The sequence below is a fragment of the Perna viridis genome, unplaced genomic scaffold (genome assembly GCF_037379345.1).
Source record: "Perna viridis isolate PV_CMFRI_1.1 ecotype Kerala unplaced genomic scaffold, ASM3737934v1 SUPER_16.24, whole genome shotgun sequence".
NCBI lineage: Eukaryota > Metazoa > Mollusca > Bivalvia > Mytilida > Mytilidae > Perna > Perna viridis.
In genome coordinates, this window is record NW_028288527.1 from 39,272 (window position 1) to 59,745 (window position 20,474).

Consider the following 20,474-nt stretch of genomic DNA (forward strand, 5'->3'; position numbering starts at 1 on the left):
AGATGCGATGTATCAAATCCCCAAAATTAGGATTGTTTAAAGATAATACGTCATCTATATAGCGGAAACTGAGATTAAAGGATCTAGCTATACGATATTCCTTCTTTCGGATTAGATTAGCTATAAAGTCAGCCTCATAAGAGTGAAGAAATAGGTCAGCAGGTGAAGGAACGCAATTTGTTCCCATTAAAATGTCGATGTATATTTGGAAGACTTATTTGCCTATAATAATTTATAAGATCTTAGCAACCAAATGTGTTAAAATTAAGTACAAATTGCCACTTGTTTTGCTTATAACAAATAAGATGGATAACTCAACTCTTTCTGTGCAAATAAGTATTGCTGTCCAGAAAATTAAGAAAGTCAAAACAAATCTTCTTATACCCGACTTCAAGTTTTTCTTAGGTTTTGGGAAGCATCCATGATTTTTTTTAATTTCAGCCTCACATGCTGTACAGAGCTGAACACAAGGGAGAATTATCCCCAATTTGGGGTAGCAGACCAATTATTAGATCGGCTTCAGAATCCATACCCTTTGCCCAATTTTAATAAGAGTGATAGTAGTAAATTCCATACGAATGACGCTTTCCAACAAGCACAAGACATAGACAACTTAAAAAAAGTCTACTTCTTCTTAAGTGTGCACTATACACTTACATTTAGGCGCACTATCTCGCACACTAAGTTGATCGGGTCAAATTGTCTAAAAATTATAATTAAAAGATGAAATTTGGTGGATATACTGTTTAAATGCAGTTAAGCATATATACATACTCGAATTAATGGTAAACCGGTGTAATATAAATGAAGAATGGTATCCGGAAGGTTTCAGTCCCCTACCGTATTAGATTCTCTCTGAAATATCAGGTTCCTGATTTTCAAATCATTCATTTTTGTACGAACTTTTGGAACAAAAAATGTAAGAATATGAAATGAAAATGGTGCTATTATTTTTACCCCTTTTTCACCTATGTTTCTTTTTTATAATGAAACACTTGAAATTGCTGTAAAGACTGCTTCAAAACAGCTTTATCTAAAAAAATGAGACAAAGGCTTCAGGATTTACCTTACTGTATAACAGAACTGCCTTACACAAAATAAGGAAGTAACAAATGAACTCCTGCAATAAAATCGGGAGTCGGCTCAAGTGTTTCGCAAGTGTAAGCATACCAGTGGATTTTTTCATATTGAAAGTGGGTGTTATCTAGTATCCGATATCAAGTCCATATATTCATTAATGAACCATAATTGGGCGTCGTAGATAGTGTATGATTCCAAAATTATCGGCGAAAGTAAAAAAGCGTCCGATTTGCAGCAATTCAAATAAGTTTGTTCTACACCATCGGTGGCTACCGTCATATTGCAAGTGATAATAATCTGGAAAATAATCCAAAAAAACAAAAATGAAGCTCCCGAGACGAGTTACCGAGAGGTACAATTTAACAACACATCATGATTTAAAATAAATGATGTGTGAATGGTCGAAGATTTTCATAATAAACATAATATGATGAAGGTGAAACCTTTTAACGGTCCCGATGAAACAGTAATTAAAAACAATTTTGATAATTATTGTCAGCTCTGATTTGATATATTATACCTGTAACCTTCAAACACGGTAAATTTTGTAATGATATATGTCCTGAAGCATTATACTAATTGCCATGGTCAATTGTCAATTGACCGAAATGTCCGGCATTCATAAGGAATTATTGGTTGTCATGGTCTGAAATGTCTTTGGTTCGAATTTCCGGCAGTGGTTTCTTATGATTTACAAAAGTCTGAAAAAAAAACTCGTTTATTCAATTTAATTTCGCTTCATTCTGTTTCGCTTGGTACCGTTTTAATTTTGTTTTATTATGATTTCATTTTTTAACGAATTTGATTCTTTCTTTTATCACTTATTTTCGTTTTGTTTTGTTTCATTTTCGTTTCGCAATTTGTATTACCCGAGAATTATGGGTAATATTGATTAATTTATTTTCATAAACATCTGGGCGCCATATCGCAAATTATTATGACTAACACTATCTTGGAAAAGCTATGATCAATTTAATCATTGAAACTAGCGAATATTTTCCGAGACTGGTTTGATTCTCAATCGCACATATACAAGTATACGCAAATGGAGCTGCCATTATGCTGTTTTTCAGCTCCTGAAAATGAAGGTACAAACCGGATATTGATGTTTTGCTTGCCATAAGTATACAAAACCAAGTTGGTAATACAACCATAAACGCTTACATAGGGAGTGTATTAGAATAAGATAAGAAAACAAACACAATAAAACGTAGAATATGATAAGCGATATATATGAAAACGCAAACATTTGATCATGGTAATAAATAAAAGCGTGCCAAAAAAATGAAACGTGTCTCTGTGTAATTTTTACGCTCTCATCCGACGGTATTCTGATTAAGTTCTGTAATAGTATAGCAAATGTAATAGACATTTGTCTACAAAAGCAGAGGACGCTTACCCTACCGGTGCACCTGGGTCATATGCTTCCACTTTTTTTGTGGAGTCCGAGTTCCGCATACACTTTTGTTACCTCGTACGCATTATTTCGGTTAATGTATGTTCTTTTTTGTGTGTGTCTGTTTTCACTGTTTTCACTTTTTGGTCTCATTCCCTGAATAACATTCATTTCGTTTTGATTTTCGCTAAAATTTTGGTCGCCCAAAACCATGGTTTAAACGATAATCCAATTAGATATAATCCAGAATAAAAACTAGACATAAAGGAGAAAAGACTCACGGAAACATATAATTTAGAATTTGCAGTGGCGTTTTTTAATGTTGGAATCTACAGAATAATTGCTGATTTGAAAAAGCTGCATTGCAAATTGCAGCAACCCATTATACAACAAATGTCGACATATTGGACGTTTCTCTCATCCATATTATCTAAAATATTGAATGTATAAACAATAAACAAAAATACTTTGTTTACAGACTTTTCCTCATCCACGAGTTGAACTAGTGCCAAATTGTCGAGAAGCTGATGATATTTCAAGGGATAAAACTCCAGAAAGTTTTGATTACAAACAATATGTTGATATAACGAGAATGGAAATGATGAACATTCACCTGTATGAAAAATGTCCGCTAAGGGCCCCTTTTGTTCTTCAATGAACGCAGAAAAAACTATTCATATCACAGAACAGGCTATAACTTGGTCCCCAAAAACATACATTATACGCAGATATAACGAAATAACTGCCCTTATATACTCCAGCAACATTGAAGTAAACTGAAAGTGAATAGAGACAATTTATAGAGATGCCTGAAATTCCTGACTTGTGACAGGCGCGATAAATGCGACCGGGTTAAGGTAATTTACAGTAACCATAATCTTCTCCAATTTAAATCTGGCTACTATGGAAAAACAAGTTACAGAATAAAACACAACATAAATACAGTTAAAGGTGTACTTTGTTAGAACAGAAATAGAAGAAACTGATTATACGTTACATAAATGTATAAACAAAGGACTACTAGCAGTTCTAGACCAGGTTTAACCTACAAAATGTTATGTTATAAGACGAAATATGTTTTCTTTAAGAGTAAGCAAGGGAACAAGGTTATAGCGGTAATCAAACGAATGTAATCCAGGGACAAATACCAGACATGGAAAACAGACATACACAACAAAGAACATAAAGTCACTAAAATCATACATACAAAGTAACAAAAGTAAATGAGCCACTCGGACTCCACTAAAAACTGGGAGCATGGACGAGGGGCACCGATAGGGTAAGCGTCCTTTGCTTTTCTAGAAACACCCGCCGAGTTGCACATAAAAAGTCAAGTCCGGGGTAGACAAACGAGGAAAAGAAAACTATGACTTTACATTCTAATGTACCTACATATTCATACAATTTGTTCCCATTGGAATGCCGACGGTTTGTTGAAAAACAGGTCCACCACACTGGACAAATATGTTGTCGATTAAAAATTCCAGCATTTTGTAAACATCTTCCTCTGTATATTTGGAAGATGATTTGGACTTATTCCTTACAAAGTATGAGGAACTTCTACCAAGAACTATATATTTGTATCTAGGTGTACCATCTTTTTTGGAAAAACAACGATGTATAATGTTTTTAAGTCGGGATTTTAACTGAGTATGAGGAATAGAAGTATACAGTGTTGAAAAATCATAGGTTTTAATGCTATTATCTTCAGAAAATAGTCTTGAACTGATTGTCTCCAAAAATTCTTTCGAATTTTTCAGGATCCACATTGAATTAATACCATTACGAGAGTAACAAGTGTTGTGGTAGGAATGCAGACCATCTTTGACAGTTGTGAGTATAGAAGTTAACATTTTTGAAAGAGGTTTGGTGGTACATTTTGCAGATCCAGCTATGAACCGTTGTTTGTATGGATTCTTGTGAAGTTTAGGAATCCAGTACATAGGCGGTAAATCACAATCATCGTCCGTGGTAGAGAGACCAAAAGAAGATAGCGCAGATTTATGGTTTTCCAAAATCTCTTCTTTGGAGAGAGTGGTAGCAGTATAGGTCTTATCACTGCTATTATTTTCTACGTCTACCTCTTCAACCTCTGATAATAAACATTGGATGTAAAACGTTTTGCAGACAAAAACAATATTGTTTTGGGCTTTGCCTGCTGGTACGACAACATATTTGTCATTTATAGTAGACAATGTTTTTCCTATATCGGGGTCTTTGAAAACTGATGTCGCCAATGGCACTCATTGACCTACTTAAAACTTTCATTCGTTTCCAAAATTTAAGTCCTCACGGCCTTTTACCACTCTGACAGAGAATCAATGTCTTCTTGTTCTCGTTTTATCCATTTTCTTGCATAGTCCTCGACGGCATCCATAAGAACTTTAAAGTTATAATTCCAATTTATGGAGCGTGGTTCACGGTACTTTGGACCTTTAGAAAGGGTATTACGTAGAGATTCGTTTTCGATAATAGTTAAATCTCTCGTAACGACGTGCCCAGAAGGACCATATTTGAATGGAGAGCTTTGGCAAGAACAGTCAGGTGGTTTAGCCTTAAAGTCCTCAATCTCGAGGTTCTGCAATAGCCTTTTATAATTGAAAATTTTGGATGCAATGGGTAAAGTAAAGGAATATGAAATAATTGGTATGGATTTGTCTTTGAAATATGGAGGAATTTTGTTGGTAACGTTTTTTTTTGTGATTGAGGATGTTAGCCAAAATAATTGCATCTATACCTTTGTTGACAAACGGTAGTGAAAGAAATGATCGTTTTTCTTCATCCTGACTTTTCACACAAACTGGTTCAAAGAGTCTATGGAAACCAATATCCAAAATGATGGCAACAAGTCTTTATAATGATGAGGTGGGGTCAGAAATAGGAGTGTCAAGACTTGTTTTGTAAATTGAGTGTAGTAGAGTTAGAGGTATAGAATAAAGTTTGGTTCTAATGTGATAAAGTCCAAGAGGTTTTTGTATGAAAGGAAGAAGACCATCTACGGAGACATCATGTAAATTAGGTGACGTATAGTGGCGATGGCCATGACTCCTTTCCCGTCTTGGATTTTTGTCAAACAAATTCATCATATTCATGCTATTGTTATATTGGCTTGAAAGGTTTCCTATACTTTTGATGTTGTCATTGCATTCGTAAGGTATTGCAGTACCTAGTCTGCGAATCCAGTACTCCTCTCTTTCCCTACAATTAGAGATAGAATGTGGTGTGGTGATTTTATTGATCTTCACTTGAGAATGACTCTTTGGCAGTAACAATGACACAAGGTTAATTTGCAAGCAATTCATTCAAGCCAAAAGAATCACTGTCTTTCTAGGATTGAACTGAGGCTTTTTACATTTATTTTTTATGGCAATATATTTTAAAAACATTTCCAATGGAAGCCTCAAATTAACTCATGTATCATTCGGAAAATAGTTGGGTTACGGGGAAATGATGTTTTTCATTATTATAATAAGTCCTTCAGAGTCTTGCGGAAGGAAAATCAACAACCATGACAAAAAGTGGTAGATGAAATATACAAGAAGGCTCTGTATACAAAGTCTTCCAAAGACCCTTCAAAACAGGGTAACCCATCCATATCCAAGAAAAATCAGCCCTTCCTTGGTACCTCAAGACATGGCAATGCTTTGTCTACAACACATATGGAAGTTGTGTAAAAAAAAAAAAAACAAATAAACAAACAAAGAAACTACAATTACGTCCATGCATGCAGGCTGTATAGAGGACTACGTCACGCATCAAAAGGCAGCAGAGTTCCAGGATTAGAGAACAAGGACAAAGATTGACAACTCCTTCCCAAGTATTGATTTGCAAGAATATGCAAGAGTATTGAAAACCAGATTAGGAATTGGGAATTGTGGGTGATCAAGAATAGCAAACAAACATCACTCAGCCATAACTAACTCAGACATTGTTTATGGAAAATAGCTAAAGAATCTTTGAAACAGAGAATTATTAAACCCCGTTACCCAATTTAGTGTTCCTGGACAATTTCGGCTTATTCGTGACCTCTCCTTTTCAAAACACATTTCAGTACACTCCTGAATTCCCAGAGATAATTTACAGTTAAATATGACAGTGTTTATGTAGTTTATTGTAAAACATCATGGCCTCCTTGTTAAACTCGAATAATGTTATATAAAAGATGTTTTTCGCATTATCCCAGTAAATCCCTCTATAAATCATTTACTTTGTCTCACATAGAAGAGTAATAAAGGGAATCAAGATTGTAGTAACTAAAATCATACATACAAAGTAACAAAAGTAAATGAGCAACTCGGACTCCACTAAAAACTGGGAGCATGGACCAGTTGCACCGGTAGGGTAAGCGTCCTCTGGTTTTCTAAAAACACCCGCCGAGTTGCTCATAAAAAGTCAAGTCCAGGTTAGATAAACGAGGAAATGAAAACTATCATCCGTTGAAAAAATCAGTTTTCATGGTGCAGATGGATACACCATCACGATGCGCGAGTTCGTGATGACGACCATAAAACTTCTGTAGTGATGACGTCAATCTTGTAGCAACATAACAGTGTTCCCGAAGCCTACTTATTTAAGTTCTAGCGCGATACAAAAAGTCTGCGTAGTTTAGGCAAGCTCTGGCATAACGTATGAGTTGTGATATGAACACTCCATACGCAGGTGCAGGTGAAATATAGAATAATTAGAAAAAAAATAACAATTAAGATAAAAGACAAATAGGAAAATGACAACTGTTTCGTAGGATGGTTAATGCCTATATTGATAAAATCTATATCTGAACTATAGATAGGATTTAGAATTTGCTTTAACATGTTATGGAGGAGTAATCAAGGGAACCAAGGAAAATGCATTAATGTAAACACACCGTGTTTAAATCAATATCACGAATCTGGTAATTAGTCTGACAATGACATTAAAAATATCGAAGCACCTCCCTACATCAAAGCAAAACAAAAGGAAAAAGAAGAAAACACCATGGCAAATGTCTAGACATGTTGTTTTCAATTTTGTTTGTATACGTCCTTAAATAGATCAATTTACAATGTAGTTGTAAAACGTTGAGCTACTAGCAAATATTTCATCTACAAAAAAATGCAGGTGTGAGAGCATCGATTTAGTTAACCTAATACATTTTTCCTCAGTCAAGTTGAAGAGTAATCAAGGGAACCAAGATTTTCGCGGAAATCAAACTAATGTAATCCAGGGACAAAGACCAGACATGGAGGACAGACAAACACAACAAAAAATATAAAGTAACTAAAATAACACATACAAAGTAACAAAAGTAACTGAGCAACTGAAAAAAGTTGACCGATATATCTGTTTTTTTCTTCTGTTGCCCGAACAATGCTGCACATAAAGGTTAGAGTGCGTATAAGAAACAAGTCCGGGGTAGACGTAATAAGAAAGAAAATATATTACACGTTGAACAAATCATTTCTCTTGGTGCAGATGGGTTCCACGAGTTAATGAAGACGACTATAAGACTTGTGCAAATTAGAAACCGTTGAAAGCTGCAAGACGTTTTGGCGTTTTGGAAAAAAATAAAGTAAGCAAGATATGCAATTATGATAATGTTCTAGAGTTGTATGATATCCATCAACATATGATAGGTCTACAAAATACCGTATTATTTAATTTAAATTATCATTCAGTAAAAATAAAATGTGTGACGTTTGACCTTCAAATAAAACTTTTGTGGAATCTAATTTGCCTGTTCAACGGACAAATGAAGTAAATTGTATGAATATTGTGTTTTAGATGATACACTGAGCACATACGAAATATCTTATACGGTAAATATGATATGCTTTATGACAATACATGTACATGTATATGTACAAGCAAAAACATGATTCGACTGGGAGTCGTCCGTTATTTCCTGCACGAGAAATTAGTTTGATTAATCCGATATCTTCCTGTAGATATGCCATATGATGGGATCCGTTTTCTGAAAAGTTCGACAAAAATGTCCTAATTACCAAGGACTTTGTTTATATTTTTAACTTAACTTTTTTGAAAGTTGAAATTTTTGTCGAGATATGTTCATTACAGCGGCTAGAAATTGTAACACATTTCCCCTGTACACTCATGCTATAGACATGACATATGTTAGGATATGTTTCCTGGTTATCTTGGACTTTTTTCTCTTATGTCTAGATTGAAAGAGTGTATATTACCAGTGATAATCCTGTTTAAACTTAACCATGTCTGGACGCAGACTGGTATTGTCCGAAGAGCAAATTCGTTGTGTCTGCATTGGCTAGAAAACCAAATGTTGTGGTTCTTCTTTTATAGGGGTTATGCAGTGATTTTACAGCTGAAATATTATATGAAAGTTTACTTAATTTCCATTAAGTGGTGTAGGAGGAGTAAAATTAAGATATTAGAACTCTTTTGCGTAACAGAAGGATGGACACCTCTATCATCACAAACCCCCACTAAAATTAGGGTTAGAATGATTGAGTTTATTTTTTTCTGCTATACATACATGTAGAAGAAATGGAGGGTACTTGTTCTTTTTTCAGAGTTGAAATCCTCAGCGTTACTAATATCGTTCGTTTGATTAGTTAACACTGCATTTCGAAGGATTGTTGAGGATTTTTGTGGTTTATATAAATAAAGTCAAATTATATCCTCGAAGCTACGTTGTCTTAGCTTTATGATAAACGAAATGGTGCAACGGATATAAGAGAAGTGTTATGTTTTAAACTTTATTGTTATAGTGATATTTAATTAAACAGAAGGTTTTGTTGGAAATTTAGATTTATAAAATATGTAAACTTATATATGAATTATCACTACCTCTATCAGTTTATGAACGAGAGGAACCGATGGCGATATTCTCGAAAGTTCGAGGCATATTAGTGCTAGCAACAGTATGTGACTGTAAATGGCTGTGTTTAGATTTTCAAGTGTATACATGAAATGACTTAACAATGACAACCCACACGCCAACTAAAAAAGACTTTAGATACCGCCATATTCTTTGTTTCTGTCACGCCCTTGATTGAAGACTCCGAGAAAAAAAATGATTTTAAAAAGTTTGTATCAAGTGAAAAATCAAACATTAAACAAACGAATAAAACAAACAAAATACAAATGGTCTTTGATAACATTCCCTGTGCTTTGAATTTCACACTCGAAACAGCATCTACACTGCAATTCAAAAGAGTTCAAAATAAAGGTTTGATAGATGTTTAACTATTTTTAGCCATGACGACCTCCTTGAAGTTTGCATTTTTCATTTTCTACTAGAGTATATTTGTATGTATTCTGAATATTTATATCGTCTTGGGAGGCTAATTTTTATTTTGCTTGTCGCCACTAGGGCCACAAACGCCAGATTAGAAACGCCTCGGCGAAAATTATGATTATCTATACTAATTTGTGGGATGTATACTACACGTGTAGTTTATCTAAACTAATTTATGGGATGTATACTACACGTGTAGTATTAATTTAAAATAGGCCTATGTAAGTGCAGGGTGGGTGATGCATTGATGGAAAGTGGGTTACAAAACAGAAAATAGTAAAAATACTTATTTGCCTTGATATGATCGAGCTATTTTCTCCATGAGCGGGATGCTGACATTCAATGACAAAATGACAAAACTGATGGGAAGTTATCCGTAAGTAATGAAAAGTGGTCATAAATATTACTTAACAAAAGAAAATACTAATTTTGGGCAAGGAATTTTAGCCAGAAATTGGAAGATTATTCATATACTGCAAAGTTCATGCTAACCTTATTTCAGTTCTCTGATTTCTTACGTTGTGACCTCACTGGTTGTCTGAGCAGTATCAAAATTGGAATTCGAAAAAAAATCCTGAAAAAAACGCCGCCATAATGGCTTCCTCAGCAGCCACCTGTGATTAGATATGTCCTTACCTATGCGCTTTCTGCTATCCTACTGACTCCAAGCTGATGTGAGTAGCTGCTGAGAAAAGTGAGAAATAAATGTTACCGACACATGGACACAAGAAAATGATACAATAATAAAGCAGTATTCTCCTGTCTTTCGAAGAGGGAGTATGAATATGCCAACTTATATTTAAAATTGTACAAATGAACGGATTTCCAATTTAAAGTAATAACAAGCAGCTTATTGAAATACTCCTTTGCTAATTATAAAGTAATGTACTACATTTATTACACAATCATAAAATACGCTAATCTCATTGTATAATCGGCTATACGCGTGATGTTTTTGTTTAAGTCAATGAAACACAACTTCGAACTATTTAAATAGGTCATGGCTTCAATTAAGTGGACTTTCCTTGATCAGTGTATATATAAATTATTAAAGGTATAAAATAACAGAAGCATATGGTATGTTTCATTTTTTTTTATGTTTCATGAGCGATGAGCGTGTAAATAAAAGCATCGATTGGAGGCACATTTTGTACACGAAGCACTTGCACGCTTCATTGAAAATGTTTTACGCTTTTACACGCCGATGAACCATGAAACGTTTGATTCTTAGCACATTTTAACCAAATTAAACGCATTTTTATATAATGGATTGTTCGTGTCTTATTGGGTTCTTGGTAACTCATTACATTGTATGTGATAGAAACATATTATCATTTTATATGACTAAATTTTGTGATTTAATTGGCAGTCTTTCTAAAGCAAGACATGAAGTGATTCGTGCATGTCAAAAACTCAACAAATTTAGTATTATTTCTTGTTCAGGAACAGGTACCGATCACATAACCAGCCTTAGTTCTTCATTTTGTCGTTGCGCTTTTGAGATAAAAAAATGTTTTATTTCATTTTATTATTGTTTTTTTTTTTATTTCATTTATTTATTTATTTATTTATTTATTTATTTATTTATTGTAATTCATTTTTATTTTGAAAAGGGAAACATGTAAGACAAACGCAATACACAAACTTGTACAGCAAGAAAGAAATTCAGTTGATGAAATGAAAATCATCATAATTATGAATTATATACAACAGAATTTAAACGTCGTGTATTCAACGTTATATCGACTTAGTCTATTACCGCATCCAAAGGCATCCGTTTTGTAATAATTTTCTCTTTTTGTGTAGGGGATAGGTAACAAGTAGAATATTTATCAATGTTTTAAGTATTCTATTCCACCATTAACACACGGATAACTTTTTTACATCTGCACTTAAATATGTAATACTTCAAAAACAGTAGCACATGGTTAACCACATTTTTTAAAGGATGTTCCTCATCTACCCAAAAAATATATTTTTTTTGCATTGAAAAGTATTTAAATACCTAGCTCATCAAACCAATTATTTAAAGAAAGCTAACAGTTTTGAACCACATTACACTCCCAAAAAAATATGAACAAGTTTCTCTTTTTTCTGTGAATAAAAAGTACAGAGCTCAGTCACTTTAAAGTTACATTTATATAAATGGAAGAATGCCATGAAGTGATTTGAACTGGAAATGGTGTAAAAAGGACTTTTTTGTGGCTAAAAAGGCCATAGAATAAAATTATGACAATCGTCTAATTCAGAATGCAATTCATTTTCCAATTTTTTGTTGGGAATCAATTTTATCTCTCTTAATATATCTTATAAATATATCTACATATTTTGGAAATTTGTCTTGATGAAATCTATCACTTTATCTGCAATGTTTGGTAGTTTATTAAATTACCAATTGATGTTACCCATCTGTCTGGTATGGCACCGATAATTCCATAATATTCTCAAAAGTTAACATTTACATTGTATTCCGTTTTAAATTCACCATAAGAATAAAAACTATAAAACTATTCAGATTAGATATCATATCATTTATGAAAAATATACCATTCTCTGAGAACTTAAGTTTAATGTACAGTTTTTCCCCCATATACAAAAATAGGTTAAGCCAAAGGATTTTTTTAGAATGGAATCAACATCCATATCATTTTGATCTTTTGTGCCTTTCAAAATAGAAAAAAAATTGATAATTACATCTCTCAAAATGAATTTGTTTTTTTTTGTGCCACAAGATACAGACCCTCAGAGCTGACATACAATATCTTATCACCACCCCATCTGTGTTTATAATCTATCAAGATAATTTTCCAAGGGGAGGAATTTTTTAGGATTTAATTGTTTATAAAGCCAACTTAACTGAAGGCTGTAACAAAATGATACAATATCTGGAATTTTAAGACTCCCTTCCTAAAAATCATTAATAATGACAGATCACTTTATCTTGTCTCAGTTTTCATTCATAAGAAAATTAAAGAAAATATTTTGAATCTCCCTTAGGTTGGTACTGGGGGATTTTTAAGCACTGTTAACACCTGAACTAATATAAGAAGAGCTAAGGTCTTAATAACAGTTATCGTTCCGATATATGTCAGTTTTCTGTAGGTCCATGTGTTAGGTAGATACTTGATGCTCTGAATTTATCATAAAAATTGCAAATGGTTTTGTCAACCTTTGCTAATTCAAACCATATGCCCAGTAATTTCAACCTTCCCGCGTGATTCCATTTTAAATCTTTGTGAGGAAGAATTTCCTCTCCACATCCCTTTCTTGAACCAATCCATATTGCTTCTCTCTTGTCAATATTAACTCCCAAACCAGCACACTCTGAGAATTTGTCAAAGAGATATAAGGAATTTTCTAATGACATTTCACTGTGATCCAGAATTAAAGAAGAGTCTTCCGCATTTTGACTTAGTAAGAACTCAGAGTCCTCTACCATGACACGGGACACATTTTGGTCATTTTAATCGCTGCACTCAGCAACTCTAAATAATAAACAGGTAAGGTGACAGCTGGTCACCCTGGCGCACACGCTTTTTAAAGTAAACAATGCTGACAGGTGTCCATTATTCAGAAATGTACTAGAAATGTCTAAATAGCATGTGTTGATCCACTTAATGAAGGTCGGACCAAAACCATAGAAGTCCAAAGTCTCTTCCATAAAGGACCGTTCAACAGTATCAAAGGCCGTCTCAAAATCCATCAGCAGCAATAACCCAGGAATGTCATCCTTGTACATGAAGTTGGCATTCTACAAAGGTATCGTTCTTGCTTTGGTTTCGTATGACTGATTATAGAGTGAGCCAAATGTATAATGTTTTGTAAAACGTGCATATCTGAATGCAGAAATGATTACGTTGTGTAAAAGTATAGCATATGTAGACTGAAAAAAAAACACCGTTTGTTTTTGTATGTTTTTTTTTTTTTTTTTTTTTTTACACCATGCATCACTTTACCATTACGAGTGTTTAAATTGTATGTGAACTGGTACTTAAATCGTAAATTGAACTAAAGCGATATTAAAATTATCATGTGCAATACTTTTTTTTACTGCATTCGTTTTAAACTTAGCATTTATGTGTGGATATGGATATTTATGTAGTAAACTTATTTGAATATTTAAGGTATAGCCCTCCGGATAATATAACGCATCATTGAAAAATATTAGCATAAAAAAATATCGACGAAAGGAATGTCGAAGCGTCAGCAGTGCGATACGTAAAAATCCAAAAATATAGCCTGAACGTGAACACATAAAACAGAGAAGATCTACATTCACAATGTAGCAACCGAATAAAAAAGATTACATCTAACAACTGACAATAATGGAAACAAGACGTAATGCAAAACAAAAAAAAAACTGAAGCACTAGCAATAAGAACTCCCATAAAAAGGGGTATCCAGAATGATGTGTATGTCCTGCACCGCCAGCAGCAACCACAAAGTTGCTGGTGAGAATAATCCGGTACTAATCAAGCAACAATAATGCAGTTCCGCGACACATGACAAATGCTTAATTGAATAAACATATTAGTTTGTCAAACATAAGTTATTATATTAAGGATCACGCCAAAATAACGTATATGTCAGAAATGCTGCTCCCATCATTTAAAAAAAAATAATTTCACCTGAAACATCTTCTATATACCAGCTCATGAAGTATAATTTAACCCTTACTATGCAAAGGGACGATTTATCGGCTTTGGGGATTTGTTTTGTTTTTCATAAGGTGACAATGCTAACTGCACCTATGACATTACGTCGGCAGAAGTCAATGGGCAAAAGACGAGGGAATCGAGCGGGGGATTCTTGTAAACTGAAGAAATGCTCTATATTAAATGGCATGCACTATATATCCAGTAGTTTCTTGATCATTATACACAACCTGATTCAAAACTTGTGACATCATGCATAAATAGGTGGGTATTGTATTATTACTGACATAGCACACTAAAGTACAAACAAGTGCCTTTTCAATTTAAAAGAGTAATCAAGGGAACCAATGTTACAGCGGTAATCAAAGGAATGTTATCCAGGAACAAAGACCAGATTTTGAAAACAGACATACACAACAAAGAACATAAAATAGCTTAACTCATACAAACAAATTTACAAACGCAAATGAGCAATTCGGACTCCACTAAAAACTGGGAGCATGGACCAGGAACACCGGTAAGGTAAACGTCCTCTGCTTTTTTCTAGAAACACTCGGTGGGTTGCTCATAAGAGAGTCAACTTCGTGGTAGACGAAAGAGGAAAGGAAAACTATGACACGTTTGAAGTTATGAGATGGCGTATAATATCTGTTGGACAGCATTATCGCATGTATAACTAAGGGTGTATACCTCAATGCTGGGTCATTGGATCTATTATTTATTTTCGGTGCTGCATTATTATTTTCATCATGTAATCAAATTTCTTGGCACATCTATAAATGCATGTATACGAGAATGCTATATTGAATATTTTACCAGCAGTTGTGTTTTGATCCGCGCCTGAATACATTACTTAACGCGTTATATGTTTAGGAAATTTAATCTGCATGGATATGTAAATTCGTAATTTTATTTTACAATAAAGTATTAGTATTCAAAAGGAAATTAGTGTGTTAAAATTAAGCGTATTTTTTTTTTATTTAGATACTCGTATGCAGACCCTTAGCATCCAGAAATTTCGCGGTTTGAAAACAAGAATTTTATTTTGAATTATTTTAGGACAAACATGGTAAAATATACAGCTGGGAATTTAGACTTACAAACGTGTACATGTCGTATAGGAAAGTGGCTACAGTAAACTCTGTAGAGAAAATAGTGTAACAAAAAGCGTTGTCAAATCAAATAACAAAATATATAATAGTTTTTATTTTGAACACGTCATTGAAGATTTATTTGATTTTAGGGAGAGCTGGCTAGTTGCGCGTTAACTTTGTCGTACTTCAAATTATAAGTTTGTGTTTTTTGTACATGCAGGAACAGATAAAATACCATAATTAAATTCCAGTCTTATTGTTGAAATTTGCATGTATTATGAATAATACTCAAGACACACTTTTATATTCAATACTTTATTTCAAATCTCAAGATATGATGTGGGGCGATTGCCTTACCATTGGACGTTTAAAAAGTGACATAACAAGTAAACGGACTGTAAGCGGCATATTAGAATTTGCATAAGGTTATTGAAATGGACAAAATATCCCGTGCTTCATTAAAATATGCTTTATTCTATACACCATAACCAATTAACTACAATGTTCTTTTAAATATGACACAAAACTTTGAAGTTTAAATAAATTATGTGTGTATAGAACACACTCAACTCTGTACGCATTCAGGGAACCAAGGTTATAGCGGTAATCAAAAAAATGTAATCCACGGACAAAGAAAAGACACGGAAAACAGACACACACAACAAAGAACATACAGTAACTAAAGTCATACATACAAAGTAACAAAAGTAAATGAGCAACTCGGTCTCCACTAAAAAGTGGGAGCATGAACCAGGTGCACCGGTAGGGTAAGCGTCCTCTGCTTTTCTAGAAACTCTCGCCGAGTTGCTCATAAAAAAGTCAAGTTCGGGGTAGACAAACGAGGAAAGGTAAACTATAACCCATTGAATAAAACAGTTGTCATGGTGCTGATGGATACATCATAACAATCCACGAGTTCATGATGACGACAATAAAACTTCTGTAGTGATGACTTCAATCTTGTAGCAACATACTCCTCTTCCAGAAGCCTATTTGTTAGAGTTCTAGCGCGATACAAAAAGTCTGCGTGGTTTAGGCAAGTTCTGGCATAACGTATGAGTTGTGATATGAACACTCGATAAGGAGGAGCCAAAGGGATGTTGCCACAGATGAAAGGAAAGTTGACAATTCTCAATGAAAAGTCATCACGTTTGTCGTAAGGTTTGGTCAATAGTTTTCCTTTACCATCGATTTCTACGAGTAGGTCAAGATATGAGGCTGACTTAAAAGTGTCTGAAAAATACGTCTTGAATATTAGTTATCATGAACATTATCGAAACTGAATATTGTATACTTTGTATCCACCTTAGTATCCAGAATGTTTATATCAAACTGAAATTCTTATCTTACAACTTAATTAAAGTACTTACCATCTTAATAAAGGTGTTGCTTTAACTGTCCTGTCTCTCCTGGATACAGCTACTACTATAAAGAATGTCATAACCCCTTTCATATTTCAAAATAATGACAATGCATATTCTCCTTGAAAACCATTATTTTTTACCTTTCTGTAAGTGTAATTGTAAAAGGAAATAGTGAAGTAATTGAATGTACATATAGCTCTCAAATGCATAATTATCAAATGACACGATATATGCGAACAAAAAAATATTGGTTTCCAGTTTTAGCGAAAGAAAATGTATTTATTTACCACTATCATCAAGTTCTGTTGTTAGTTAGATCATAAGAGTCGTCTATCATGTTCACATCTGAGTTGTTACCTACAATAAAATTTTCTATGGACAAGGCAGAGCATTAAATGATTAGACAATCTGCAACAGAAAGACAAAAATAATCATTAGAACAATGTAATAGAAAGTCATATATATCTAGAACATATGAGATTATAGAATCATATTGAAGTGGGACAAACTAATTTGAGGGTGTTTAGACACACCGTCTGGTCATTATATAGTATGTTCTTGTATTAGGTGCATACTTGGCGCAAACCGATAAAACAGATATATGATTTATATATATGTTTTTTTTTTTTTTTAAATATATACACATATTTCCACATAACATGCAATTACAATTTAAGACTAATTTTAAAAAAAAAACTCTTCACTAAGTGAAATGTATTAGATAAAAATGTGATTTACCAGTTATCGAAATCTAAAAATGATGAAAACTGTATTTACTATTGTAGAGGATTGCCTTTAAACGTCATCGGATAGACGTCCTTTCATGTCCCAGTCCATAATACCACTACACAGTCAAGTATTATTAAACATCTTCCGGACTATTTAGTAATCACAGAAGATAAACAATTGTATGCCAACCTCTCGAGTTATACTATTGGTAAATGCACCGATACCATCCCTAGACACTGTCTTTCTAAACCTACTTTCCATCGGATTAATAATACCACTAATGATTGTGTCCTAGATATCTATTTCGATAACCATGGCTCAATCAAACAGAATTGTGATTTTAGATTCATTCAAGAGAAAATGAAACCCAATATCTTACAAATTGATAATAACAAAAGTTGGCCGACTCTTAATGATTTGTTGTCATTTGTAGCTTTTGTCTTGGGCTTTCTAAACACACTCGCTACGGTTTGCCTCATTTACAAATTCCATATTATCGCTGCGGCATTAACATTTCATAAACCGTTACGCGCAGAGGATTATTTTATCTTCACTTTCCCTACCACCGATGCACCATGAATAAATCAATGGGCTCAAACAATCCGCTATAATATTAAATGGGATTACATACTGTTCGCAGGTTCCTTTTTGATACTATTAGGAATCTGCATTTTAAGTGAATATAATATCAAAATGACTGCCTCCCAGACCATGATTTGTTTCGAAATTATAGATGGAAAACAATGTGCTTTAGTGTCATTCCTAACATTTCCGGTTTGTACTACTTCTTATTATTTTAATCTACCTGATTCAGTCGACAATTTTTCTTTTCCCCCAAGACTTAGTATAGAATGGGCAAATGTTATAGTTATTGACAGAACATCCAGTCGTTCGATACGTGTTCCATCAATAAAAACACATTTCATATTTTAATTCTATAAAGATCAAAACCATACTATCCCATCCATTTTTCGCCTATATAGTAGCAACTCACAATGGTATAAGATATCCGATTCAATGGAACGAGCCAAAGAAAAACTCGACCGATATTTCCAGTGATAATATTTTTTGTAACGGGAAATAATGGTGACTCTATGTCCTTAAAGATAAGTCCGCCAATGTACTCAATCTATCCATCTTTACATTTTGTTTACATTCTGACATAAATTAGCTTTAAAATTAGTTTTTTCCGTTTGATTTTAAATTTAATAATAACAGTGTATACATTGTCATATTTTGTGGTTTCTCAAGCACTTCTAGTGAGGATTTACAGTTTGTTTTGGGTGATTTAAAAAAATATATTTATCCTTCAAAGATGGAAAGGAATACTTATCTTTCATTCATTTCATACTAACAAATGGGTATGCTTCCATAGCGCCAGATTTCGGTCTTGTTTGAAATCACATCAGCGTGAATTATATTTTAAAGAAGATGATATACAATTTCCAAAACAAACATAACTTAAAGATTTGATTTTTATCCCAAGATGATAATTACTTTCTACACATTCTTTCCTTACCATATCATGGATGGCTAGCCTTTGACTACACATAATTCATAGACGTTATACTTTTCCTATACTCATATTCATAATACAAAATATACTTGTAATTGATTGTACATGCACAAGCAACGAATATCGTTCTTGCGCATACTTGTCATCGCTGATTTTACTTGTGGTCTTCTACAAGGAGTCTGTTCATTCCTGAACACGCTCTAAGTAGGTGGTATTGTACGCAGTTGCATCGACACTCGTTCAATTGTTGTAATTTCATTGACGACATCCAATTTATGTTATTATTTATATATTTGTGTTTGCCTATGTGACATTATTACAAATATTGTTTATTCTATGTATATATTTTGTTAACTTGTACTTCTTCACACTAAAAAAAATAATAATTGTTCTTAACATTTATCTTATATATGTATATATACCTTAAGCTGTCATTTATGTTGTTATTATAGATTTATTACATGTACGTTGATGATTTTATGGATTCTTGTGTTTTTAAACAACTGAGGGCAGCTGCTAACTAAAAAGGGGGTGTTTTGTGATACAAAATTAGGTTTCGTGTACTTAACAAAATATATTAACTAGGTCAGAAAAAACAAGAACGAGCAATTTCATTACTTGATTAATCCCACTAGTCATTCTTTCGAAATAGATTCAGATACAAGTCATTTCAGAATTAACATGATTGCATTAATAATATTTCCAGCTAAATTAATTTCTTATTTTAAGCCATCACTACAGATGTTTTATGATCGTCATCATGAACTCGTGGATCGTTATGGTGTATCCATCAGCACCATGAAAACTGATGTATTCAACGGGTCATAGTTTTCCTTTCCTCGTCTGTCTACTTGACTTGACTTTTTATGAGCAACTCGGCGGGTGTTTCTAGAAAAGCAGAGGACGCTTACCCTACCGGTGCATTTGTTTTTGCTCCCAGTTTTTAACGGAGTCCAAGTTGTTACTTTGTATGTATGATTTTAGTTACTTTATGTTTTTTGTTGTGTATGTCTGTTTTCCATGTCTGGTCTTTGTCCCTGGATTACATTATTTTGATTACCGCTATTACCTTGGTTCCCTTGATTACCCTTTCAAAGAATTAATCTGAATAGTTCGAGTGGAAGCATAGGAATTTCTATGATATTGTTCCATTATATTTTCTACCTTTATAGTCAAGACTTGGACTTATTGTGGTGATAAAACATGAACCTTTCAGAAATTAGAGGCCAAAAAGGGGGACTAAAAGCATGTCTTTTCCATGTAGGGACTTTTGGATTGATTTTGAAGGTTTAACTAGAACCATGTTGCAGTAAGGGCCAAAAAGCGACTGGGTCTGGTCAAATATGTCCATGCTTGCTCCAACTGTTTTGGGTCTGACCTCTACG

The 20,474-nt window shown here is 33.6% G+C and overlaps 1 long non-coding RNA gene across 2 annotated transcripts; it reads right to left on the reverse strand.

The window, feature by feature from the left end:
* Positions 1-5,505: 5,505 nt before the first annotated feature.
* Positions 5,506-17,492, reverse strand: LOC148596419 (uncharacterized). Of its 2 annotated transcripts, none has more exons than XR_015919266.1 (3): positions 17,132-17,492; positions 16,851-16,905; positions 5,506-5,674 (listed from the first exon to the last, which is right to left on the reverse strand). It is a non-coding gene; the product is annotated as an uncharacterized LOC148596419 (long non-coding RNA). The 2 variants fall into 2 exon arrangements; XR_015919265.1 differs by lacking the exon at positions 5,506-5,674 and adding an exon at positions 12,447-13,482.
* Between the last annotated feature and the right edge of the window lie 2,982 nt (positions 17,493-20,474).